A 27591-nucleotide genomic window follows, 5' to 3' on the forward strand; every position below is an offset into this window, starting at 1 on the left:
TTGTTCTGTTCTCCCGCTCACATTCACATTTTTACAATGCGACATTATGTCGAATACCTCGAGATTACGCCCCTAGTTACGTCACGAACAAACCAAACAGAACCTGCCTTGCAACCATCCGAGATCTAAGTATAGTGATTGAAATTCCTCGAAAATGGAAGGTTTGTAGAGATAAGTGCGCAGAAATACCCGATAGTAGGTTTTTTTCTCCCCTTAATGACACGGCGGGCCGGTGCGGGTCCCAAACTGGGCGACTGTGCGAGGCACAATGAGGCGGCGCGGCTTTGATTTGGGACCCGAGCAGGTTTATTAATGGAAGGTGACTCACTGCGCATGACTCACTCGTAGTAAATGTGCCTAACGAGACCAACGGTTGTGTGTAGCGAAAATTCCGGCCAGGGAAGTAGAAGTCGTGGTAGAGTCGAGAAATTAAAACTTTTCCACTAAAGCCAAAATCTTTAAAGGCGGTGACTGACTAGAGCATTTCGTCGTAACGTAACACGTTACGATGCGAGCATTCAGGCAGTCAGTACAGCGAGCCGAGCGCTCCATCCATAGTTTCGGATGCTCGGTGATGCCCGCCGCGAGCGATGTTACGACGTTATGTCACGAGAAATGCTCCGGTCAGTCTCCACCTTTAGAGCCATTCTCACTACTACCTACTACTTTTTAAGTTTGGTGATCTCGAAAACTCACTCAAAAGTCTGGAGATAATAAATGAGTTTCAATTCCTTGGGTCACGAATTTGCAATGAAGGACAGATCAGACGTCGTATCGCCATTGCACAAAACGCTCACTCCTTTCAAGAACGTCATAAATCAAAATTCGTCAATTTTTAGTTGTGCATGTTTTCGAAATGCCCAGAAAATGTACTATATCCCAGTAAAATCGGCATATTTTTAACTTAATATTTACCCGCTACAGAGCAAAAAATGTTGTTTTTGCATTTTGAAGAAAAGGTATTGTTTGATTATTTTTTTAAATAAACTTAATATTTTTCAAATGGAGAAAAAACCTTCAGGTTTTACCTAAAAAGATCTGTTGCACAGTAAAAATTTCAATAAGTTGCTTGATATTTGTTTTTAATACATTGTATTATATTTTTAAACTTTAAAAGCGTTCTCCTGAAAAATCATGTTTTTTGATTTATGACGTTCTTGAAAGGAGTGAGCGAAAAGTGCCATGTCTCAGCTAGACAAAATCTGGAAAGACTGGGGTGTGAGTAACAGCACTAAGATAAAGCTTGTCAGGAGTTTGGTCCACTCCATTTTTCTCTATGCTGCTGAAACAGGGACCATAGAAGCAGCAGAAAGGAGCAAAATTGACGAATTTGAAATGTGGTATTGGAGGCGCATGCTCCGAATCCCATGGACAGCTATACGCGCTAACGAATCCATTCGTCAGGAGTTGCATTTGGATGGCTTGGCTCTGGCCAGTGTCTGTACACGACGGATTGCCGCTGTTACTCTGGTTATTAGAAAATGGTGGTGATATTGAAAGCACTAGTAATCTTTTTCTTATCTTTGATTGCGAAAAAACATTGCACAATTGATTAAATACAGACATAAGATTAAAAATAATAAATGTTATTTTTCACTGGATGGGCTTGAATGGAAACGAAGAATTTATATACCGAACCAAGAACAAATTTATGAGGCAAATTTAATTGGGAAAAGAAGCAGAGGAAGACTGAGAAAAACTTGGCACGATCAAGTGTGCCAAATACTTGAAAATGGTCAGGTTAGGAGTCGAAACAATCGGCGGGTATGTTTGAGGAGATGCATGACGTGGAAGAGGCGAAGAATGTTGGCAAGGACAGAGTGGTGTGTCGTTCTATTCTCTCTGCCTACCCCTGCGGGGAAGCGGCGTGATGGTTAGTTAGTTAGTTAGTTACTTAGGAATACGGCGGGAGCTTTCAGAGGTCTCTTGAGGTCCCATTTTTACCGTATAAAAAAGTTAAATAAGAGAATAATCGAATCCAATTTTCATACAAAAAAAAAACAAATAGTGCCACCACTGTGTAGCGATATAATTCAGAGTGAAACAATACGAAACCGGTTGCCATAGAGTAATTTATTATCTCAAAAAAAAGATTCCGAATAGCCATCACTCAAAATCAGATCATCAACCATCACGTCATTACTCAATTTAATATACAAGACCAATCATTTTTAATATCTGGTTGTACTATGTAATTGTATAATTTCAATAAATTAGAGGTCTCTTGCGTTCAAAAGCTCGGACCGGCATAGAAAAATGATAGATGGAAAAAAAAGAAACGCGATAGAACATTCTAGTTGTGGAGACTTGTCAATATACATATCGCTCACTCCTTTCAAGAACGTCATAAATCAAAAATTGTCAATTTTCAGTTGTGCATGTTTTCGGAATGCCCAGATAATGAACTATATCCCAGCAAAAGCGCCATATTTTTAACTTAATATTTACCCGCTAGAGGGCAGAAAGTGTTGTTTTTGCATTTTGAAGAAAAGGTATTGTTTAATTATTTTTTTAAAATATACTAAATATTTTTCAAATGGAGAAAAAACCTTCAGGTTTTACCTAATAAGATCTGTTGCAAAGTGAAAAGTTGAATAAGTGGCTTGATATTTATTTTTAATACATTGTATTATATTTTTAAACTTAAAAAACGTTCTGCTGAGAAATCAAGTTTTTTGATTTATGACGTTTTTGAAAGGAGTGGGCGATATGTAAAATATATTGTATATACATAATATAGAAGTACTTCTTCTCTAGCCTTCTGTCTTCCACTGCTGGATATAGGACTCTTCCGTATCCTTCCATTCCCTTCGGTCGGTTGCTATTTGCAGCCAGGTTCTACCCCCCACAGCGGCTATGCCGTCGGACCATCTTTTTTTAGGTCTTCTGACGCCTGTTTTATCCTCTAAAGGTCTCCATCTCAATAATTTTGGGGTCCATCTTGTGGGGTCCTGTCTTGCAACATGTCCCGCCAATTGCCTCTTGAGTCTTGCCTCGCAATCCACGATATCGGCTAATTTACAATATTTTGAGTGTGTCCAAATACTTGTTCACAAAATCTGGATTATCTCCAATTACAGGAGTTATTTTCATGTTATTTTTTGACATCTCATCAAAGATGAAGAAGAATATGAAAGTCTGGGCATTTACGGGGCTGACGACCGTCACAGGCTGGTTTAAGTGATCACTTTACATATGTGTAGAGATACACTAGAGACAACGTCTCTAGTGAAATTCTAGTGATTCAATAACAATGTTTCAAAATTGGTTCATATATAAAAAAAATCGTGTAACATTCACCAATTCAACCCATTATTGTGGTTGTCAATAATGGGTGGAATTGGTGAATGTTACACGTGTGTAAAGTGATCACTTAAACCAGCCTATGACGGTCGTCAGCCCCGTAAATACCAAGACTTCCATATTCTTCTTCATCATTGATGAGATGTCAAAAAATAATATCCGCTATTTTAGTTTTGTTCCTGATTCCTTAATTTATTTTACTTATCACTCAGGCTTGGATCAAGCATGGATCTTTCCATAGATCTCTGTGTGCATTTCAGCTTCTCTGTGTTTCTTTTTGTCAGAAGTACTACAACTGCTTAGACAAGAAAAAACTTATATCTTTTTTAACAAGATAAAAATGGCATGACATTTTAAATTCCACGCATACCTTTAAGTGCCATGATCTTATTATAGATTATATTTTATCTCTGACTGTAACTTTCAAAATATTAAAAAAAATACTTTCGCCAATTGTATGAGATTATATATGAAAAAATACACCCAAGGCTTAGTTACATGACATAAATTGTATGTTAAATTAAGAGAACATTTAAATATATATGAATATAAAAAAATACATTCCGATCGAGTTACTTATCGATAAGCATCAACCTAACCCGTCAATTATCTTTGCAAAGCTGACGTGTTTTCTGCTCAAACGTAGCTGAAATATTGGGGCATAATTCCAAACTCGGCTATAATGTTTTTCTAAACAAAGATGGTCAGCAACGCAAATATACTCCAAAGATCAAGAGCAGGGAGGCAGTTGTTGGCTGATATCAAGGTCGGGAAGGTGCCCTTTCTGGGGCATGTGCTGAGAGGAGACAAGTACGAGCTATTGCATCTAATAGAAGGTCGACGAGGTGTGGGCAGAAGATAGATCTCCTGGCTCCGGAATATACGAGATTGGACGGGGATCAGGACCGTCGAGGCGCTGTTTAGAGCTGCTTGAGACAAGGACAATTACTCTCAAGTGATAGACGATGTCAGGGGGGCTGACATGACACGCATAGAAGAATAAGAAGTAACAAAGATCAGAGAGGCGATCGCACCGACTGAAAAGGATCAACATTTTGACATCTCAACACAGATTAAGAAGAATATGGAAGTTAGGGTATTTACAGGGCTTATGACCTATCAAAGGCACACACACGTGTTTTTGTTGGCCAAAATTTATAACGAAAAAAATACTTAAATTTACAACATTTTGAGTGTGTCCAAATACTTGTTCACAAAATCTGGATTATCTCCAATTACAGGAGTTATTTTCATATTATTTTTTGACATCTCATCAAAGATGAAGAAGAATATGGAAGTCTGGGCATTTACGGGGCTTACGACCGTCATAGGCTGGTTTAAGTGATCACTTTACACACGTGTAACATTCACCAATTCTACCCATTCTTGACAACCACACTACTCAAATTCTTGGAAGTTCTATATATATGAACCAATTTAGAAACCTTGTTCATGAATCACTAGAACTTCACAAGAAACATCTATTGGTGAGATGTAAAGAAGCTTTTTATTAAGCAGAAACTCTTATATTAGTATGTGAGATCCGAATCCTGGATTATAAATTATATCCTTAAATTATAAATTATATCCTGGATTATAAATTATATCCTTAAATACTTAAAGTTCCGAGACGGACTCCGATATAAGAAATACTCAACAAATTCATAATATTCAAACAACTATATGCAAAAAATAACCTTAAATATGCATTTCGGAATTACTCTCACATACATAAGAAAGTACCTCCTCCCAGCTAAGCACATAAATCACAATTAACACACTTTATGGTGATAAGATCCATAACACATCAAACATTACTTTGATTATTATGCAATTAAGTTTTACAATCTGCTTCCTTCATCCATAAAGTCGTTAAAAATCGAAATCAAGTATAAAAGAGCTTTTCATAAATGCATAATGGAGGTGGCTACATCTGAAATAGATCGCATCATTCAGACATGACGTATTTGATTGCATGTCATAAACAATTAACTTTTTGTATAATTGTAATAAAGCATTGTAAATTGTGCCCTCGGCACGGGAAAACCCGATGAGGGCACATTATTGTAATTTGTAATTATGTGCATTATGAAAAATAAATAAATAAACACGACTTGTCCATTGATCGCTCGGCCCAGAGCAGAATTAGAAATAAAATTATCGCGAAATCGATCTACTGCAGGTCATACCATACATACCCTTGGGCTGATGGTGAGTCAGCGGACATTCTCTATATCCGCTGGACGTACACGTATACGCTAGTGGCTGCCACTGCCCGACGTCACGTGGTCACCGTAGTCGGGTTATACCTGCATTATACAACCTACTTCTTGCCAGACCTCGAGGCAGTGCTCGGGATAAACTGCGGAAGGACTTCCGGTCGGCAATTTGCATCGATTAACGTCAAGTTTTGATAATCTCATCGCCGCTTCTCATGAGTTCTCAATCTTTTACTTACTGTACCTTTATTTTCACGAAGTTATGAACAATTTTGAAAAAAACATATCGTAGTCATACAGGAGAAAGTGACCGAGTGCATTTTTTACAAAAACGTGATCGTTGACTATTTGATATCTTACTAGCTTAATATTGCCCTGAAAAAATCCCAAAGCATTTTAAACTTGGAAGTATAATATATAGTATTTATTGATTTGGCGTTTAATTTGTAGAACTCCATTTTAATTTATGTATTAATTTAAAATCAAACATAGATTTTTTGAGTCTACTAAGTTGTATTTTATTAACAAAAACACATAAAAAATTATATTGTGACAATTGTTTCGCCTTGTTAGGGCATTATCAAACGAACGACATTCATTTGATAATGCCCTAACAAGGCGAAACAATTGTCACAATATGATTTTTTATGCGTTTTTGTTAATAAAATACAACTTAGTAGACTCAAAAAATCTGTGTTTGATTTAAAATTAATACATAAATATAATATATAGACTTGTTAAAAATGACTAACTGCATTGATGTTTATTTTCTTGCCAAGCAAAAGTGACTTAAATGGCCCTCCTGAACATTTTACGTTTTGTTAGTTGGTCACTTTCTCCTGCAAAAACTACGATATACAGTTATAAGATGTATAAGTTAAGAAGAGTAATAAAGTAAAAATAAGTGCATAAAGACAACAGCAAAAAAAAACAGTCAACACATAAAACAGAAAACAAACGCAACAGATATGAGATGTAGTACAAGTTAAAAAGAGTAATGAAATAGAAAAAAGGCAGTAGAAATATGTAAGCAAAATAAAGCAAAAAAGTAAAACAGAGTGCAACGTGTGTGATAAAAAAATATATAAGATATACTTAGTGCAATTTAAAAAGAGTAAGAAAGTAGGAAAAGTAATAATTGTAACATTATTTCGAGAAAAAAAATACTTTGTGTTCTGATCCACTAGTTTCGGCAACGACCTGTTGCCCTCTTCTGGGTTTAATTTATATAATAATTTATATAATAAATTAAACCCTGAAGAGGGCAACAGGTTGTTGCCGAAACTAGTTGGTTAATAAAAATGTGAGTGGATCAGAACAAAAAGCATTTTATTTCTCGAAATAATATATCAATATGATCCACAAAGCTTTCAATATTCAAAAAATAATTGTAACGATTATTACTCTTTTATTTATTGTAACTGCAGACAGTTGGTAGAATTCCATATTGAATTGTTGGGTAATATATATCCAAAATTAAACACGGTTATTGGATTCATTCTACTTTATTTACATATATGATATCGCTCACTGCTTTCAAGAACGTCATAAATAAAAAATCGTCAATTTTCAGTTGTGCATGTTTTCGAACTGCCCAGAAAATGTTCTATATCCCAGCAAAAGCGGCATATTTTTTACTTAATATTTACCCGCTACAGGGCAGAACGTGTTGTTTTTGCATTTTGAAGAAAAGGTATGTTTTAATATTTTTTTTAAATATACTAAATATTTTTCAAATGGAGAAAAAACCTTCAGGTTTTACTTAAAAAGATCTGTTACACAGTACAAATTTCAATAAGTGGCTTGATATTTATTTTTAATACATTGCATTTATTTTTTTAAACTTTAAAAGCGTTCTCCTGAAAAATCAAGTTTTTTGATTTATGACGTTCTTGAAAGGAGTGAGCGATATATGATATGTGACGCGTTTCGTCTTATTAAGACATTATCGAACACTCTGAGTGTTTGATAATTTCTTAATAAGACGAAACGCGTCATATTATCATATATGTAAATAAAGTAGAATTCAATCCAGTACCGTGTTTAATTTTGGATATATTACCCCAACAATTCAATATGGAATTCTACCAACTGTCTGCAGTTAGAATAAATAAAACAGTTATAATCGTATGTACGTTAAAACACGAATGACCCGCTGGAGATTGAGGAATACGTAAAAGTAAAAAGCAAAAATGTAAATGTACATACTTACTGGTGTATATAAGGGTAATAAACTGGTATGAAATCTTATAATAAAAAATGAAATAATAAAAAATGGCCAAAACATTTCTACAAATTATTATATCACCAATTTATAAGTCTTGCCCAGTTTGGGAACCTATGTATGCTCTAAACACATGTGTCAAAAATGGATGAGGGTAGATAGAACACAGGGGGTGAAAACCGGACTTATGTCTTTTAACTTTTAACTAACTAACAAACCACGATATCCGTATTCACAAATCCTGTTAATATTTGAGTTAGTAACGGAAACTCCATACAAAAAATATAGTCATCCATACATCTAGTCATACATGCCCTACAATTACGCAGACTTTTGACACCGCCAGATTTCAGGTTCTGATTGATCTTATCGTGCCGAGTCTTCTGTTCTCCCGCTTACATTCTTCACATACTTTCTTAGTCATTCTCTCCCTATCCATTCGCTCCATGTGTCCATACCACCTTAAAGAACTCTCCTTGATCTTTTCAATTATCCCTAGTATCCCCTTTCAGCTATATTCCTTGTGGTAATTCTAATTCTTCTTCTTCTTCTTGGTGTAGACCTTGTGGCCTGTTTTTAAGAGGGATTAGCCTCCTGCGATGTCGATTCTCAGATGTCCATCCATCTCTTTGGTGGTCTGCCCGGGAGCCGTCTACCATGGGGTTGGCCGTACAATGTGATGTGAGGGAGTCTGGATGGTTCCATTCTCCTCACATGCGCATACCATTGTCTCCTTCGTTTCCTTCCCCACCTAGCGACATCTTCGATCTTGCATATTTCCCTGATCCTGGCGTTTCTTATTCTATCTCGAAGCCTCTTCTGGTAATTAATGAGGTAAAAAGACCGCGAGGTGTTCAAAAGAGAATATGTATATGCGGATATAGTATCAAGTAGTTTGTGCTATAGCCCCCGGTGAACGATGAAGTCATGCAAAATTAAGTAGATTACAGATTATATAATAAAGTATGTGATACCATGTACGAAACTAAAATAAAGCTATTGCATTATCGAGCAGGAAAAAAAATCGCCGGAGGAAAAGCGGTAATCGGGAATTCCAATGTAGCTTTAACCCTTCCTTCCCGGTGTTGTGTACCTAGTACACATTGCTTATAATAACCAAAATATCTCTATAAATATAATACATAAAAGGCTAAGATTTTAGGCATTCCTCCATAACATATTTACGCATTGATTTCAAAAATAATATTAATAATAATCAGAATTTATCGGGTACATCGGAGGTATTTTGTGAATATCGGAAACAAATTCGCGTATAAACAGCGCGTGAAGAGTGTGCGAGAACCGCGACACTACATATATTCGTATCTCACTCTTGCATACTTGCACTGTGCAAGCGTGAGGAGCTCAAAGCTCAATGTTCTCTGGCTAACTAGCGGGTTAGCGGCAGTAGCTTTTGAGCTGTCGACAAGAATGGACCTATGATTGCTCCGTGAGCGTTGCCAGATGTTTTTTTTTAATGTTTTCAGCAAATAAATCTCAGTTATTAAAATTTTCGACTTCATTTATAATTAATTGAGGGGATTAGCTATGAATGTTCGTATTTTTCCGATTTAAAATCGCTAATTTTTTTATTGTGTGGTGACTACCCAACACCGGGACGCGCGTTTTATTTTAGCACCGGAAAGGAAAGGTTATAATTGAATTATAACAATAATGTACGGAGCACTTAACGATGTCTGCTTTTTGCAAAGCCGTTTATAGTATAATTTTCTTTATTTATAAGGTAGGCCTGCTTCACACTAGCGCAATGGTCAGCAAACTTATCAGCCAAAAAGCCAAATACGCACATTACAGTAGTTTTTTTTTTGTTATTATTTTTTGACAACTCATCAAAGATGAAATAGAATATGGAAGTCTGGGCATTTACGGGGTTGACGACCGTCATATGCTGGTTTAAGTGATCACTTTACACAAGTGTAACATTCACCAATTCTACCCATTATTGACAACCACACTACTCAAATTCTTAGAAGTTCTATATATTTGAACCAATTTCGAAACGTTGTTATTGTATCACCAGAACTTCACTGGAGAAATCTATTGGTGAGATGAAAAGAAGCTTTTGATTGAGCAGAAACTCTTATATTAGTTTGTGAGGTCCGGATCCTGGATTATAATCACATACATGAGAAACGGCAGAAAATATCATTTTTAATTTTATTATCTTAGCTTATAATTTGATGGTTAGTTAGTTGGATATATAAGATTTTCGGCAAATTTGGTGATCGTGCGTGATGGGTCTAAGTTTTTCTTTCTCGAAAACTACGTTGCCGCTCTTAGTGCAAACGATTGTTCAGGATATGCGAATGCCGAACGTGCGACAGGAGTCTATCCCTTTCGCCGTCACTATGCCAGATGAGACGGAAGAGGGAGCGAGGAGCGATGCAGGATCTCCCAGGATACCGCTGTCGTGTCCTCACGCAAACTGGATAATGACCGTCACAGGTGTGGACTGCAAATTTCTTCATTTTACAATAAATAATTGAAAAAATGACATCTCAACATAGATGAAGAAAACATGACATATCAACAATATGGAAGTCTGGATATTTATAGGGCTTATGACCTATCATAGGATGGTTAAGGGAAACTCGTAATCAGTATGCGATCGGCTACGCGATAAAACGGACGTATCTTGGCGCACAATTAAAAAATATATAAACTGGAATTTGACTTTTTTTAGAATACGTGTAAGTATTGAAAAATATACATATTTATATGTTTTAAAACTCCTTACCTTTCTATAACTCTATTATTTTCAAAACCTTATATTTATGTCGAAGAAAACATTATTTTTTCTACACAAAAATGTTTTTTAGTAAAAAATTCAACTATGTCGAATGTCACCTTAAATTTCACTTAAATGTCACCCCAAATTGGGCCTTAAGTGATCACTTTACACACGTGCAATATTTACCATTCTACACATGGTTGACAACCACACTACTCAAATTTTCGGAACTCGTTGATATATGGATCAATCTTATGACTCAGTACATATGAATTCACAACAGTCATATATGTTCGATAAAGAAAACTTTTTATTTAGCGAGCCCCGGATTATTTTTACATACTGGCAAACAACTGAAAACTTGACTCTCAATTTTTTATGCAGCCTATAATTTGACTTGAAGTTATTTTTATTCATAACATTTATAATGTGTGTCCAAATACTTGTTCACAAATCTGGATTTTTTTTTTTCACATAGGTTTTATTTTTACATTTTTGACATCTATGTTGAGATGTCAAAAATGTAAAAATAAACCCTAGTGAAGAAAATCCAGATCTTACCACCTCTTCATCCTTCAACGTCCCAAGGACAGAATTCTAAAAAAATATATTTAGCTTCACATACTGTACCTATAATAAAAAACTATGTAATTTTTTCCACAAGAATTTTATTTGACCAGCAACCGGGTTTCGTCGTAACCGACATTGCCAGACTGGTCGGTTACGACGAAACCTGGTTGCTATTCAAATAAAATTCATTTGGAATAAAATACATAGTTGTTATTTTATTATATAAAATGCAGTTCCACCAAGAAATTTCAGCACAAAACTTAAATTCACATACTGTGTTTGAAAATAATGCGGAATGCATCGAAACACGTGTAACAAAATTTTTAAGGAATAGTGGTATTTATTAAGTAAAACTTAAATAAAAAAAGATGATTTCTTGCTTAATATGTTGAACAAAAAAATCACGCGTTGGTTTTGGCTTACACTTCTCAAAATTTAAAGAAGACATTTCATAGTCACGGGGTTCGGATTGGCGGGCCTCTGCTATGCTTTTTAAGTCCGAGTCCGGCCCTCGTATCAATCTTTCCTGAACGGAGAAAATCATTCCGTAACCTAGGCGGTGACAGGTACAATAGGCAAATGGGAAATAATGCATTAAAAAAATTTACTCTTAAAATAATTTCATTCATTACACAAATTACTTTCAATTTAACATCCTTATTTGCAAAATAAATTTTGAAACTAACATTTTTTCTACGTTCACATAATACTAGTACTGCTATTATTAGCATCATGCCGTTTTCTGCAAGGGCAGGCAGAGGGAATGGAACGAATATTCCACAAAAATGCTTGGGCAGGGCGCTACCCTTATTGCACGCGGCGCATGAGTGTCTAAAAGTTAAAAATATATATTATTTTTGACATCTTAACAAAGATGAAGAAGAATATGGAAGTCTGGGCAAATGCCCAGACGCATACTGGTCGTAAACCCCGTATTTACGGGGTTTACGACCGTCATAGGCTGGTGAAGGTGATAAATGCCCGGACTTCCATATTCTTCTTCATCTTGTTTGTTGATGTCAAAAAAATAATATGAAAAATAACTCCTTATTGGAGATAATCCAGATTTGTGAACAAGTATTTGGACACACTCAAAATGTTGTAAAATTAATTAGTTAGTTTTTTTTATGATTCGTCGTAACGTTAGTTTTTGTATTAATTGTTAAACCAAACACAGATTTTTGAGTCTACTAAGTTGTATTTTATTAAAAAAAAACACATAAAAATTCATATTGTGACAATTGTTTCGCCTAGTTTTGGCATTTTCAAACGAATGTGAAGATTAAATGGACTGACGGTCCTTAAATAGCTATACAATTCTAGCTACTTAAGTAATAGCTTGTCCGCCTCCGGAGTGTAATGGTCAGTACGCTCGGCTACCGTACTGGAGGTCTCCGATTCCCAGGGGGGGTCAAATAAATATAAGTGATTTTTTTCACTCTTATATTCATACAATATTACCTTGGACTGGTACCGGAAGCGGAAGGCTGATCACCTTTCCTTCGTGTGTGCGGATAAGGGTTTGAATGAAAGTAATAGTTTTCACATGTGCAGTATTAATTTACGGGAGACAACAATAGTTAGTGATAGTTTTCATCGCATTTTTTTTTTCAAATGAGATGTGGGCAGGGAACGGAGTTGTTCGTCGATGGTCAGTCAGGGGCCCCAAGTCAGAATACGCGAATCGCTCAACTAATTCGCGACACTTATCAGCCACAACTTCTCCTCGTATTCCCACACCATCGCAGTGTTTATTTTTACATTGTATATTAGTCTCGACAACATCCATCCTTCTGGCAAGGTCACAACGTGGAGGAGACGGCCGGCTGCATCGGGTGGTTCGACAGCAATTTCGGTTCAAATTGGCGCGGAGTCCGAGACCTTGCCGAAGACGAAAAGTGAATTTTGAAGCGGAGAATTACATTATACCCTGAGTGCCATTTATCATCGGCCATCCTCTAGCTATTCCGCACTCCGCACAGTCGGTAATGAGCTGCATCCTGTGTTCTCGGGACTCGGACATGTAACGGTAGTACGCGAGCGCCGCACCGAGAACGCGGTTCAAAAAGACAAAAGTAATAAAGAAATCGCGCCTTTTTATGTGATCAAACAGTGAAAAAAGCACCCTTTTATGTGATCAATCAGTGAAAAAAGGCGCAAAATACACGCGCTGTGCTCCATGATCCGAATGTTCGAGTGACGCTTGAGGAATCTCCGCTTTCGTGATGCGACATTTAAAGACGGTATTTGAAAAGAATTCAAAACGAAAAAAACTAGCTCTGACAGATTTCAATCCAGCTTCCAACCACACATTAGGTAAGTCTGAAAACTCTACATATTCATAGAAAAACTTAAGCAACTTTCGTAACTCCCGCGCTACAGAGGACTTGCAAACCTGTCACCGCGAAATTGTAGGTTATGTTGACAAACACATAGAGATAATGTAAAAAATACATAACTTACCACGTTTATTGTGTGTTGTAGTGATGTAACAATAATATTGATGTAATTTTACTTGAGTTACACGATATCAAGAAAAAAAACACGAAAAAATCAACAACAACGAACAATTGCCACTGACAGATAGTCAACCAACGTGAAGTTAGCCGCGGGAACAAAGTACACATCGCGAGTGTTGCTATGAGTGGAATTTAAATAATAACCGGTTTTCATTTTTATTACTGGCATGCTAATAACAAATTCAATAATTTAGGAAGTATAAATATTAATTATAAAAGGAATATCTTATGTTAATATACCATACATACAATACTATGAGATATTACTCGTAAGAAGAGACTACTAGTATTATTAAAATAATGGCTGTCTTATTAGAATCGTATAATAATCTTAGTAGCTTACTGAACGTACTGGGCGCAGATTAGTGAATAATTCCTATATTCCTCTCTCCTTCACTAAGCACTCTCATATGATGCCCTGAAAAAAGGCATGTTAAAAATACTTATGTTGCAAACTTGTTTATGCTGAATTATCACCTTGACTTCGTATAGTTTAGTTTAGTAAAATGAATACCACGTTAATCTGATGCAGTGCCCTATAAATAGAAGATATAGATTGAATAATCACAAAAAACGTCCAAATACTTTTTTTTTGGATTGTTCCAAAATATGCCAATCATTAATATTAACCATTTGAACGTGTTAAGGAAAACATAAAAGTCAATTTTAGAAATACATATTTTTCCAAAAAAATATATATATTCTATAAAATTCCTCTTATTTCCTTTTATTTGTTTACTTTAGTCCATGGTTTGTAAAAGCCATGGACTATGGTCGATTTACGCGTCCAAAGGTTAAGGTTTATAATGTTTCTTTTTATATGAAAGAAGATGGAAGTTTGGGCATCCCAGGTTATTACGACCTGGCATTTGGCTGGCTTAAGGCCTTACTCGCAATAATATAATTCAGTAAGCGTCCAGCTGCGCTGAAAGCCGGACATCAGTTCACACCCATTTTTTAAATGATTATATATCGGATTTATTTTTATTTTTTAGAATAAGGTGTTTGAAAATGATGCGGAATTCATGAAAACACGTGTCACAGTAGATTTTAAGAAAAAGCGGTATTTACTAAGCATTTTTTTTTTAAATTAAAAATGGATAGGTTTTACCACAAAGTGACTGCCGAATCAATTAATGAAAAGGGTAGTATTGTTTGCACGCGTGGTAGTGATGGTCCTGACGAAGAGACGGGTACGTATCGAAATCGGTAGACATAAAAATCTCGTGTGTGTTTATATCCAAAAAAATAAAGAGTTAATTCAAAATATACTCGGTGAAAATGCCAAATGATTTTATGTTTGGATATTTTCATTGGTGCCATTTAAAGTGTGGTATCTCCTATCTCAAGGGCAATCTAAAATGGATAATAGACATCTCACGCCAGTAAAAATATTAGTTGCAGTATACCTATGGCCGGCGAATATTGTCGAGCATTCTAATTTGTGAAAGTAACAATGATAAAAATAAAATTTACGTTCTCTCGAAAGAACTAAAAAAGGTTTGGAGGTGAGACATTCATATCCCTGACTGTATGTCCTTCAAATCGACGGCCGCTACGTAAAGTACTCTATCTGCAAATCTGTTACTTTACAGGAGAGAGCTTAGAAGATTTTTTCAACGTATTTTTTTTTATTAATTAACGGTTTTATCTGAAATTCTAAACAAGTATTATAGATTAAAAAACACGATGAAATGATGTATTAAATCGTTTTAAAACTTTATGCTTTGTCAAAATTAAGTAGTTAGCGTTTTAGGAGTTCAGTTAATTTCGAAAATTCGATGTAGATAGCGTCTTTTACGCCTGAAAACTAGGCGTAATTTATTTGATTTATTTTTTGTTTATTTATGTTTGTAGATAATAGTCTGTTGAAAACGTACACCAAATATCTCAAAATTGACGAAAATGTAGTTAGAGCACTTTACGTAGGGCACGTCGAAATGATATTTATATTTCATTAATTGATTCGGCAGTCACTTTGCGGTAAAATATATCCATTTTTAATTTAAGTTTTACTTGCAACATTTTGAGTGTGTCCATATACTTGTTCAAATATCTGGATTATCTCCAATTATATGGTAATTCTTCATATTATTTTTTTTCATATGTATCATCGTAAATGCTTAATAAAGGGCTTCTTAACATCTCACCAATAGATGTCTCTAATGAAGTTCTAGTGATTCAAGAACAAGGTTTCTAAATTGGTTCATATATATAGAACTTCCAAGAATTTGAACAATATATGGGTATTTAGAAGTTCCAATAATTTGAGTAGTATGGTTGTCAATCATGTGTAGAATTGGAGAATGTTACACTTGTGTAAAGTGATTACTTAAACCAGCCTATGACGGTCGTAAGCCCCGTAAATACCCAGACTTCCATATTCTTCTTCATCTATGTTGAGATGTCAAAAAATAACATATAGGAGTATTTGTGCGCAAATAATTACATCAAATTATTTTGTTTGTGCCTTAATACAAGTAGTAGTGAACTAGAAAGGCGCTTTAATTAATGGTTGATGTAAATCTTACTTAAATTGAGTGATCTAACGACAACTCGTAGGCTACTTTATGCATTTAAAAAAATGCACTAATAACTTATTTTTTTGTTTTTCGAGGCCAAGCAACTTCGTAGCGTTCAATGATACTAACCCCTTCACACCTATATTTAATAATATTTTACCAACTTACCAACTTACCAAACATCACGCCGCGTCTCTGCATGGGTACGCAGAGAGAATAGAATGCGATACCGCTGTGTCTTTGCAAACATTCTTTGCTTCTTCCACATTCATGCATCGCTTTATAGATTATCTCCTGACCTGGCCACTCTCAAGTATTTGACATACATAATAATGCCTGTTTTAATAATATTTTAATATTTTTATTGAATAATATATTTTTCTAGGTAATTCAGAAATATATTTTGTCAATATTTTTTTTGTTATTCAGAAACAATATTTTTGGCCAAAATATTTTTTTCTAGTTAATTCAGAAACTTGTTTTTTTTAGATTCCGTTGTCTATAAGGTTGTATTATGTGCTTAATTTTTGTTGTTGTTGTTTGTACAACTGTGTATCTATCATGTCGTAAAAATGCATTTTTTCCCTAAAAGTTTTTAAGGAAACTTCGCCGTTCCCATATTTATAATTTTATAGCCAATGTTATTTACGCAAGACATTTTTAGTAACAGTATTTTTAAAATATCAAAAACTGTATCAGCAAAAGCTTATCTGGTAGTACACAATGGAGTCCTGTTTTTTTTGTCCGTCCTCGTTCTGTTTCCCGTTCACATTTGCCAAATAAACTTTCTTAGTCATTCATTCGTTATCCATTCGCTCCACATGTTTATATCACCTTAAAGAACTTAACTAAATATTTTAAAAATAAAAATAATAAATGAATTACAACATTTTGTATTAATGAAACTGTGAATTTAAGAAAACAAGGGAGGTGAAGGAAACAGGATTAGATGTAGTTAAGAAAATGGCGCTGTGTAAATTGTCCAAAATTATTATTTTTACTTTAAAGGAAAGAGGTAGAGAATTCAATAAGAATGATATGATGATGATCCGTTAGAATTCTTAGGATATAATGTAATATTTTAGTATTTTTATTTACTTATATTTATATCGGAACACGTGTCACGATGGATTTTCTTTAATTTTTCTTATACTAACTTAACCTAACCAGGTTAAGTTAGTATAAGTTATACTAACCTAACACGGGGATTGAAATCCCCCACATATATGAATATTAATTGGATAACTCTAGTATTATAAGAGCTACTTACTCCATATTTTTTAGTCATCTTAAAAATAATATTACGGAAAATTTTTCCTTTTTTATTTTTATAATTTCAAATCGTTAAATGTTTAAAAATATTGTTTTTGATAAAAAGCACAATCAGTCGGTGCCGCGAGATATACGTACATACTTATAAATCATCACGTTAATTTGTGTCTGCTAGTGACATATTATTTCTTTCACTCTAAAAAATGGGGTACTCCCATAACAAGAGAGCGAGACAACTAAACTACTCGGCTTTCGTTTGATCCCATGTGTCTTACTACCCGTACTCAGTCGCCGCATGACGGCGCGTTGGCACGGACATGGCATCCCTACGATTCAGTTAGTACTCATTGCGAGCTGTGTACTACGATTTCCATACAAATATGAACTAGGGTATTTTGGTACCCCCCTTCGGATAACTTGTAATTTTTGGATGTATAGAAAGGAAAAGGTTAATAAGGAAGTAGCTTTATTTCAAGAAGGGGCTTGCACGAGTCTCCTTAACCCATCCCTGAATATATTTGTAGAAGGGTGATTCATTACGGTTTACTGACAAGTGTAATATACCTACATATGTTAATAAGGCTTTGAATTGGCGCCATCCGGCGCTAGGATCAAACACGTGTATGAGTATGTTTTATAAGAAGAACACTTATCTATATTTAGTTAAATATTATTAGCATATCATGTCATTATTATCAATCACGTTCTTATTAATTATTAATGTGAATACAACAAGACGGACATAAATATCGTGGAATGGAAAAGTGAGAATCGCGTGACCAATAAAATTATTTATTGCGAAATACATACTTTGTTATAATATTCATCCTCGGATTTTTCCGATAGATTTCCGATAATTACTATGAAAAGTGACGTGTATTTTGTTGCAAATAATGCTTCAATTGATCTAAGGAATTTATTTAAATCGGTATTTGAAGTACAAATTTACTATTTTTTATTTTATACAATGTCTTGGAAAATAATTTGTTAAAAATTATTTTACATATTTATGTGGAACTGCATTTTATGTGATCAAACATTTATTTTATTTGAGCAGTGACAGGGTTTCGTCGTTACGGACATCATTCAGACCAGTCTGATGATGTTGGTAACGACGAAACTCGGTCAACGGTCAAATAAAATAAAAGTAAAAAAATCTACATACATAGTTGTTGTTTTAATATATACTTTACATTTTGTAATTAAAACTAATTTATAATGTCTACCGGTTTCGAAATGAAGAGCTTCTTAAGGAAGAAGCTGTTTGCTTCGAAACCGGTTGATATTTTAATTAAGACATGATAAGATACATAGTTGCTTTGTAAGTCATAACGAAAAATTGTTATGTATAGCATTCTACCGAGAAAAACTATATTCATGAATTATTCGGGAAGTAAAATAAAACATCTGTTCAATTGTTTTGTTTAAATATTACTCGGTGAAAAAAATTCTTTTTTTATAAAATTTGTCGTGACACGTTTGACCCTTAAATCTTGATAGAAAAAAAGATGGAGACCTCGCTCACTCCTTTCAACAACGTCATATATCAAAAATCGTAAATTTTCAGCTGTGCATGTTTTTCGGAATGCCCAGAAAATGTACTACATATATCCCAGCAAAAGCGGCATATTTTAAACTTAATATTTACCCGCTACAGGGCAGAAAGTGTCATTTTTGTATTTTAAAGAAAATGTATTGTTTAATTATTTTTTAAATATACTATACAATTTTCAAATTGAGAAAAAACATTCAGGTTTTACATAAAAAGATCTGTTGCTCAGTAAAAAGATCAATAAATGGCTTGATATTTATTTTTAAGACATTTAATAATATTTTTAAACTTTAAAAACGATCTCCTGAAAAATCAAGTTTTTTGAAATGTGACGTTGTTGAAATAAGTGAGCGACCTTGCGAGAGTAAAAGAGGCATCGGGACACCTAAAAAAAGATGGTCCGACGACATAGCCGCTGTGGGGGGTAAGGAAATAGAAAGATAAGGAAGAGGCCTATATCTAGCAGTGTAAGACTAATGGCTAAGAGGGCTAATGAAGACACTCATTTTGGGGTCTGTTGTTTTCAATAAAATGTGTAATAATGAATGATAAGTGTAACATCATTATTAACTATTTTCTTGAAAACTACACATGCTTTAGTATCATTCAGTGTCTGATGAGAGATCACTGAAAACCTGGGTTAATTCGTTGCGGATCAAAAAAAAACTAACCATCACGCCGCTTCCCCGCAGGGGTAGGCAGAGAGAATAGAACGCCACACCACTCTGTCTTTGCAAACATTCTTCGCCTCTTCCACGTTCATGCATCTCCTCATACATACCCGCCGATTGTTACGACTCCCAACCTGACCACTTTCAAGTATTTGGCATACCTGATCGTGCCAAGTATTCTCGGTCTTCCTCTGCTCCTTTTTCCAATTACATTGACCCAATTAATTTGTTATACCTTTTAATTTATATATATATAATATATATATATATATATATATATATATATATATATATATATATATATATATATATATATATATATATATATATATATATATATATATATATATATATATATAAACATAGTTACATATATATTTTCTTATTATAACTTTATTTATTTTCACTTTTTTGCGGTACCTACATCTATAATCAACCAAGCAAAAAACTTTAATTGTTTTAATAATTCAAAATTTATGCAGGTGCATTTATGCCTGGGTAGGCACTGAGAACCCAAACTACTACAAGGGGTGAATTAAAAAATATGTATTTGAAAAAAATAAAATAAAAAGAAGTAATAAAAAGTTTTAATACGTAGAGACTTTGAAACCTCGTACTTCCTCCATTGTAGCCAGAGGGTCCATATAGCGGTTTTCCTTCTCCAACTTCATTGGGAAATTCCGATTCTCACCTGAGTTCAATAACATTATATCAATTATGCATTTTATTATTTATTTATTTAAAAAAGTATAAAGTAGTAAGCATTTCTACTTTTAAAATATCTTAATACTCATATTATTTTTTGACATATCAACATAGATGAAGAAGAATATAGGAGTCTGAGTATTTACGGGGCTTACGAACAGACTTCTATATTCATCGTCATCTCTATTGAGAGTGAAAAAAGATAACTTCTATGATTGGAGATAATCATATTTGTGAACAAGTATTTTTACACACTCAAAATCTTGTTTATCTCAATACTAGTTATGCTGTTTCTTTTTAAAAAGGGATTAATCTTTTTTGCTAAGAGAGGGACCTTATAATGAAATAATAGTTTTTTATTCCTTTCGTATTATTTATTTCGTGTATTTTTTTCGATTAATATATTTAAAAAGCATTTCATTAATTTTTTAGAACTTTGATATCTTCTATTTTTTATGTCTCTAGGAAGATTATTGAAATATATATCTTTATATGTATATATAAAAAAAATTATCTAAATATTTTTCCCCATTTTAAAGTATATTTGACACAAAATATTCGTGTGTAATATTTTGTATATTTTTTATACATCTATATTTATTTATCTTATTCTTTTCTCATTCGTCAGCCTCCGTCGTTTAATGGTCAGCACGTTCGGCTACCGTACTGGAGGTCCCGGGTTCAATTCCCTGGGGGGGGGGGGTTCAAATAAATAAAAGTGATTTTTCACTCTAATATCAATTCAATATTACCCTGGAATAATACCTGTAGCAGAGAGCTAATCACCTTTTTTTCATGTGTTAACGATCAAGATAACTCTGCGTTTATATGATGCAGTGCCCTGTGCACCATCGGGGTGCAGATATGGTTTTGAATGAATGTGTCATTTAATGTTTTAATAATTACATTTAAAAAATATCTGGGAATTTAACAGAACAGTTATACGTACACGTAGCGTATTTTAAAATAAGTACTTGTACTGTTTTAATTACAAAATTCCACATTTGTAAAAATACCTGGAAGAGGGACGCAAAGGAAAAAAAGCGAATAGAGGAAATATATTTAATTTTTTTATTTTTTATTTAATTCACATAAACGCCCGGAAGGCTTTGAAAAGTTAATTTCAAGGGACAAAAATATAAAGTTGTTTTAAGAATAAAGACAAGCACATTATATTACAAAAAGTAAGTTCTTCATTACATAAAATTGTCACTAAATTATATAAATAATCTTGCTGACAGAAGTATAAAATTTTTTGTTATCACTTAGTAAGAGCAAACAATTTACTATAGTATAGTTCTCAATACTTGTTTTATGAATTTCTAAAGAAGTATATTTTTAGCATCTTTCAGTGGGGCAAACGTCACCGCCCCCAAATTTTCAGGTGAGATACTGAAACGTAAGGCTGCGCTAAGGTTGCCGGAGGATTTTCCCCTGTCCGCGACGGCAGAGGGGGGGTGGGGGGATCGCGCTGCTATATATATACGAGCGCGAGACCCATCGGGCATTACGCGCAACACCTTCGTCCGGCACACTTCTTAGAAGAGTGAATTTGCCACTGTACACACAGCCTTCGCGAACTCGCAAAACTAGCGAAACACGCAATCCTACAACCGCGAAATAACCAATAAGAAAAAAAAAACATTTTAATCTTAAATTTTTTTTAAAAAACATTATTTTTTCTTTGCCTTGATTTTTCTGTCATTTCTTTCTCGACGTTTCGGAACTCGCTTCAAAGCTCGTTCTGTTACTGTTCTCGTACAAGTGAAGTGTTATCAATAGATTTCAAAGATAATCCTGCGTTGACAGCGGAGCTCACGTGACATTTTTTTTATCTGTGGATTTTTGTGCAGTGATTTTTGAAAAGTTTCATTTATAACGGATATCCTGGCTTCAGCGAGGAGTTTTCACACTAGCCGTCGGAATACTGTAAGTGAATTTGATGAATTAAAAATATTTTTACAATTTATTTTATATATTTTTTTCATTCAAACATTCGTTTGATAATGCCCTAACAAGGCGAAACATTTGTCACAATATGAGTTTTTTTTATGTATTTTTGTTAGTAAAATACAACTTAGTAGACTCAAAAAATCTGTGTTTGATTTTAAAATTAATACAAATATTTTTACAAGTTTACATTTTAAAAAATAATTATTATTACTTACCTTTGGTTTTTAACCAAATAACCAAAAATTCCTTTTAAAAATGGGTTATACAAATAACAATTAAACAAATGATTTCTTAACTAAAGTTTAAACTTTAGTTAAGAAATCATTTGTATAATTGTTATTTGTATAGCCCATTTTTAAAAGGAATTTTTGGTATAATTTATTTAATATTTTTTTTTTGAAAAAGGGAAATATTTTTGTTTTTATTATTTACAATTTTTTTTAAATTCATACTATTTCTGTGTGCTTAAGCGGCTAATTATTAGAAATAGGTATCAAATTGTGGTAGAGTGGGTTCGAACCGAGAAACTCTGACTTAAGAGACCACCCGACTTTTAGGACGTATTCAAATAATTAAAAAAAAAAAAATATAACTTTTACGTACCTTTAGTTTAAAATAAAAAAACAAAAATGTAATTTTAAATGCGTTAAAAAATTTAATATTTATGCAAATGATTACTCGACTTAAGGTTTGAATATTACATATGTATTTAGTACGTATTCAAAAGAAGTAAAAAAGCTTATTATAATTTAAATTAGTAATTGGATGACATCAGTGTAAGGAACTTATGATTTACATATCATTCACGGTACTTAATTATCATTTATTAATGTATATTTTAAAATTATATCATGTTTTGTATGGTTATCTGAATTTTGATTTGTGTTGTAAGATTTATTATTATTGACTTTAAATCAAGAGAAATAAACGGAAAAATAAAGTCATGTAGTAAAAAATACACTTATTTAAAAGTTAAAGTAAAATGATAATGTTAAACAGTATATAAAATATACACATGTATGTTTTCTTAAGTAAACTGAAATTTTATCACTTGAAAAATATTTTTCAAACTTTTAAAAATATTTCTTAAGACATTGATTTTTACAAGGTAAATATTCAATATTCGTTTGTAAAAAAATACTCATTGGAAGAATATGCCTCAAGTTTGTGGTTTCGTGGTAGTATTACGAGCTTCTGATCCCGAGATGTACATATTACTGCCTCAAGGGCGCTTCCACTAAACTTTAGTCCAAACAACACTGGAGTTACTTCCGTACGTTGAAAAGATCGCGAATCTAATATTGAGATTATTTAAGTATTTCTTTTTTCCTCAAAGAATTCGTAAAAATTACCAGTGCCCAGTTACACAATATAGCACGAGTACAAATATGCTACCCCGAGTGACTAGTATACTGTAGTAGTAAAATTGTAGGTTTTATTAAACCAGTTAAATTGCTACTACTACTACTACTAGTACTAATAGTAGTTGAGTGACTTAACTAATGGATTGCTGGTGGTCTTGTTATCTTATCTTATATTACCTACTATTTCTCCTACACTTCCTTTTCCCACATAACAGGAATCTTCTTCACTCTGCGCACGCATATACGGTATCTGAATCCCATCAAACATTTTCCTTTGCTAAATCCTTTTTTAGAATTTGGAGCGCAGAATCGATCATTTCGCATTCATATTTTGCCCCATAATCGAGTTAACATCTCGTCGATGCCTTGTGCACCATTTTGTTGGGATATTTTCACTTTCCTTCCTCCCTATCCTTTTCCTTCCTAGGTTTTAATTTAAATACTTTTTTACTTAGTAAATATACCACTATTTCATAAAATTTATTATAACACGCGTTTCAATGGATCATTTTGAAAATGATGCGGAACGCATCAAATTGGTATTTGCCAAGGAAATTTTAATTTTTAAATGTACAGATATCGCCATAAATTGACAGTCGAATCAATTTTTGAAATAATTATTAGTGTTCGAATAGTGAAATAATGAAAGAATGCAAGGCTGAGATAAGCATTAAATATAAAATTAAGAATATTAACATTATCGATGGTTTGTAAGTGTGGAACGAATGAGTGAGGAAAGAAGGGTAAAACATATTTGAGAGGCGAATATACATAGTTCGACATAGGAACAGAGGAAGAAAAGGACCGACGAAAAACATGACCAAGTATTTCAAAAACTTGAAAATGGCCAGGAGTCGGAATAATTGGCGGGTATGCATGAGGATATACATGCATGCGGAAGAGGCGAACATTGCTTGTAATTATAGAGGTTTTATACTGGGTAAACTCTCTGGTCATTCATTCCACGTGCCAAAATCATATTGACATACCTTTTTTAATTTTATCGATGGTGCTTATCTTAGCCTAACAAAAGCTTCTTAGCGAAAGCTAAACGGAGTCCAGATTCCAACCCTATTATCGATAGTGTAAAGGCAAAGGGGTACACCTGTCTCAGACCAAATTTTACAGGAGAACAAAAACAAACTTGTGAAATTAAATAACTCATTTGTTTTGTGTATTTTTATACGTCCATATCCTAATAAAACTAAATAAGTATTACTACTACAGCTATATATTTTTGCTAGATTATGGAATACAGTATTTTAGACATTTTGTGGAACAAACTTAGAAAATAAAAAATTTGACAGATATACCCATTTGCCATTACACTACCGTTATATGGAATTGAAGTACGGAGTTGGCAAATGAAGGACGAAAATAGACTGAATGCAGTTGAAATGTGTTGTATGATAGATATTCGAATGGCGATATAAGGAAAGAATGCAAGGGCAAAAGATAAGTATTTTCGATCAAATTAAGAAAGGTGTGTTGAGATGGTTTGGTCAAGTTAATCGGATGAGTGAAGAAAGGACAGTAAAACTGATTTATGCACACGCATCATCAATTAGCTCAATAAAAAAAAAACAATAATAAAGTAACGACTCATTCTAAGAGGTCTTCATTAATTTCGGTTTTTAATTCGATCACCCACGTCTATTGTTCTGTATTCGACTTGGAGCATTTTCAAAAGTAGTTGCCACAGGTCTCGTAACACGAGGGAGCCAATATCTTTACTCGTTCGGCTGATGTAACAAAATGTGGTGTGATGGCAGACGCCAATCGAATGGCGATACCAAACAGCAAGTGCGGGCCACAATAGCAGCCCGTGGCCCACTGAGGTGCCGCCGTATCCGCTGGCCGGGAGTAAAAGTGTCGGCGAACTTTCACCGAGAGTACTATTCGTATCATAGGCCATTTGCTGCGTTTGTTATCTTACTATGTAGGTACAGTCGCAACAGGAAATCAAAGATGTGCGCATTATTTAGGGGTTGCGTTCATTGCCGTATTCAGAAAACCTGGTAATATTTGACCTTGTAACGACAAGTGTATAATTAAAACTTATTAATGGCGATCCTCTCCTTTTATAAACTACGCTCATACATTTGGACGTCTCAACGTAGATAGGTCGTTGTGTTTTCAATTTTTTTTTTATCAGAAAAAAAAACTATTAGATTTTTAAAAAGTATCTATATATAATAGATGAAGAGGGTTGTGGATGTCTGGAAATTTGCAGGGCTAACGATCTGGCGTTGTCTGGTTCAAGTGATCACTTTTTACACGTGTAGCACTCACCATCACACTAATCAAGTTTTTGAAACGTAATATAAAATAATATTACAAACAATCACTAATATAAAATGGCATATCATTGATTTTTCGCCAATTTTTCGTTATCACTTAAATAAAATAATATTTAATTATTATTTCTTAAATTTTGAAATCCTATCAATTATATAAAATAGTACATTATTTATATTCCACAATAACTTCATATTGTCACTAATTTAAAATAACGTTTCATTTATGGTTCCCCTATATTTAATTTTAATCACTAATATAAAATAATTAACATAGATTTTGTGGTCTCGTGGTAGTGTCGCGGACTCTTAAGTCTTAAGTTGACTCTTGACTTTTAAGTTTCTCGGTTCGAACCCACTCTACCACAATTTGATACCTATTTCTAATAATGAGCCGTTCAGGCTCACAGAAATAGTATGAAATTGAAATTCTTGCGTAAATAATAAAAACACAAATATGTATCTTTAAAAAAAAACAGTTTTTACGCCGGCAGATGTTAATGACAGATTTAAAAAAATAATTAAAATCAAATATAAATAAGTAAATATCTAAAATTGGTGATAACATAAAATAAAATTTCTCTTGACAAATTGAATCGTTCATCATCTCCAAAACATCCCTATTATTCAACCCACTACCAGCTACCAGTATGGGGTTGGCATGTTTGACTGAGAATTGTGTACATGAGTATAATAAATTACAAACCATACTGGTAGATAAAATACCAGTATTGTTATTAATATCTTCAGACTGTAAATATACATTGTGTTAGTGTGAAGCGGTTACCGAATTACAGACTATTGAGCTAACGACATTTGATTATTTATGGTGTTTCACATAGGAAATCAAATATTGTATTTAACAAGAAAAAAAGTCCATATAACATTGATGGAAAGGCTAATTTGAGAAAATCATATTTTTATTCTTAATTTCATTAATTGATTCGGCAGTCAGTTTGTGGTAATATCTTTACATTTAAAATTTTAGTTTAACTCGGTAAATACCACGATTTCTTTAAATATATCTTGACACGTGTTTTGATGCTTTCCGCATCATTTTCAAACAATGCGGTGTTATTTTTATTCACATCATTTCGGATTTTAACCTCACTAGTCCGCCTCCATAGTGTAGTGGTTAGCGCGTTAGGCTACCATGCTGGAGGTCCCGGGTTCGGGACATCCAGCATGGTAGCTCTACTATTTATTTAATATTACCCTGGACTGGTACCTGAAGCGGAAGGTTGATCACCTTTCCTTCGCGTATTTAACGATCAAGATAACACTATTTCTATACGATGCAGTGCCCTATGCACCATTAAGTGTGGATAAGGGTTAGAAAGTCAGTGTAAGTTACATCTATACAATAAAAATGTAGTAGTGTTTTGCTCGTTTTTAACACTTCTTATGTCTTAAAAATATATGTATTTATCTTTTTTACAAAAATCACGAACTAAAAAAACCGTCTTAATGTGATATTGCAAAAAATAAACTAGCAGTATATGATTCTAACCTTAATGTATGAAAGTGAAGCATAGAGTTGGCAAAAGAAGGATGAACGTAGACTGAATAGTTATTTATGCCGTGGATCACCATTTTTATGATGTTAAACAGGGATGTGTAATGTCTCCATGTTTTTAAAAGTACGAAGAAGTAATAAAAATTTATTGT

General features: G+C 33.7%; 2 protein-coding genes across 5 annotated transcripts in view; one reads left to right on the top strand and one right to left on the bottom strand.

Annotated features, from left to right (window-relative positions):
* The window catches only part of LOC148308581 (peroxisomal leader peptide-processing protease), a 43086-nt gene extending 29390 nt beyond the window's left edge, over window positions 1–13696 (bottom strand). Inside the window, exon 1 of the mRNA XM_088261548.1 lies at window positions 13532–13696. The gene's annotated coding sequence lies outside the window, so the exon portion shown is untranslated. The remainder of the gene's footprint in view (window positions 1–13531) is intronic.
* The window catches only part of ITP (ion transport peptide), a 91186-nt gene that overhangs the window by 13254 nt on the left and 50341 nt on the right, over window positions 1–27591 (top strand). The window contains exon 1 of one of the 4 annotated variants that reach the window (XM_088261551.1): window positions 12709–13384. The exons of 2 other annotated variants lie outside the window; for them this stretch is intronic. The gene's annotated coding sequence lies outside the window, so the exon portion shown is untranslated. Of the gene's footprint in view, window positions 1–12708; window positions 13385–21815; window positions 22239–27591 lie in introns of those variants that run through there. One more of the 4 variants, XM_088261550.1, reaches the window with a different exon arrangement.

Source organism: Brachycentrus maculatus, unplaced genomic scaffold, assembly GCF_059751285.1.
Source record: "Brachycentrus maculatus isolate JH-2025_06_01 unplaced genomic scaffold, ASM5975128v1 h1tg000157l, whole genome shotgun sequence".
In the NCBI taxonomy this organism is placed as follows: domain Eukaryota; kingdom Metazoa; phylum Arthropoda; class Insecta; order Trichoptera; family Brachycentridae; genus Brachycentrus; species Brachycentrus maculatus.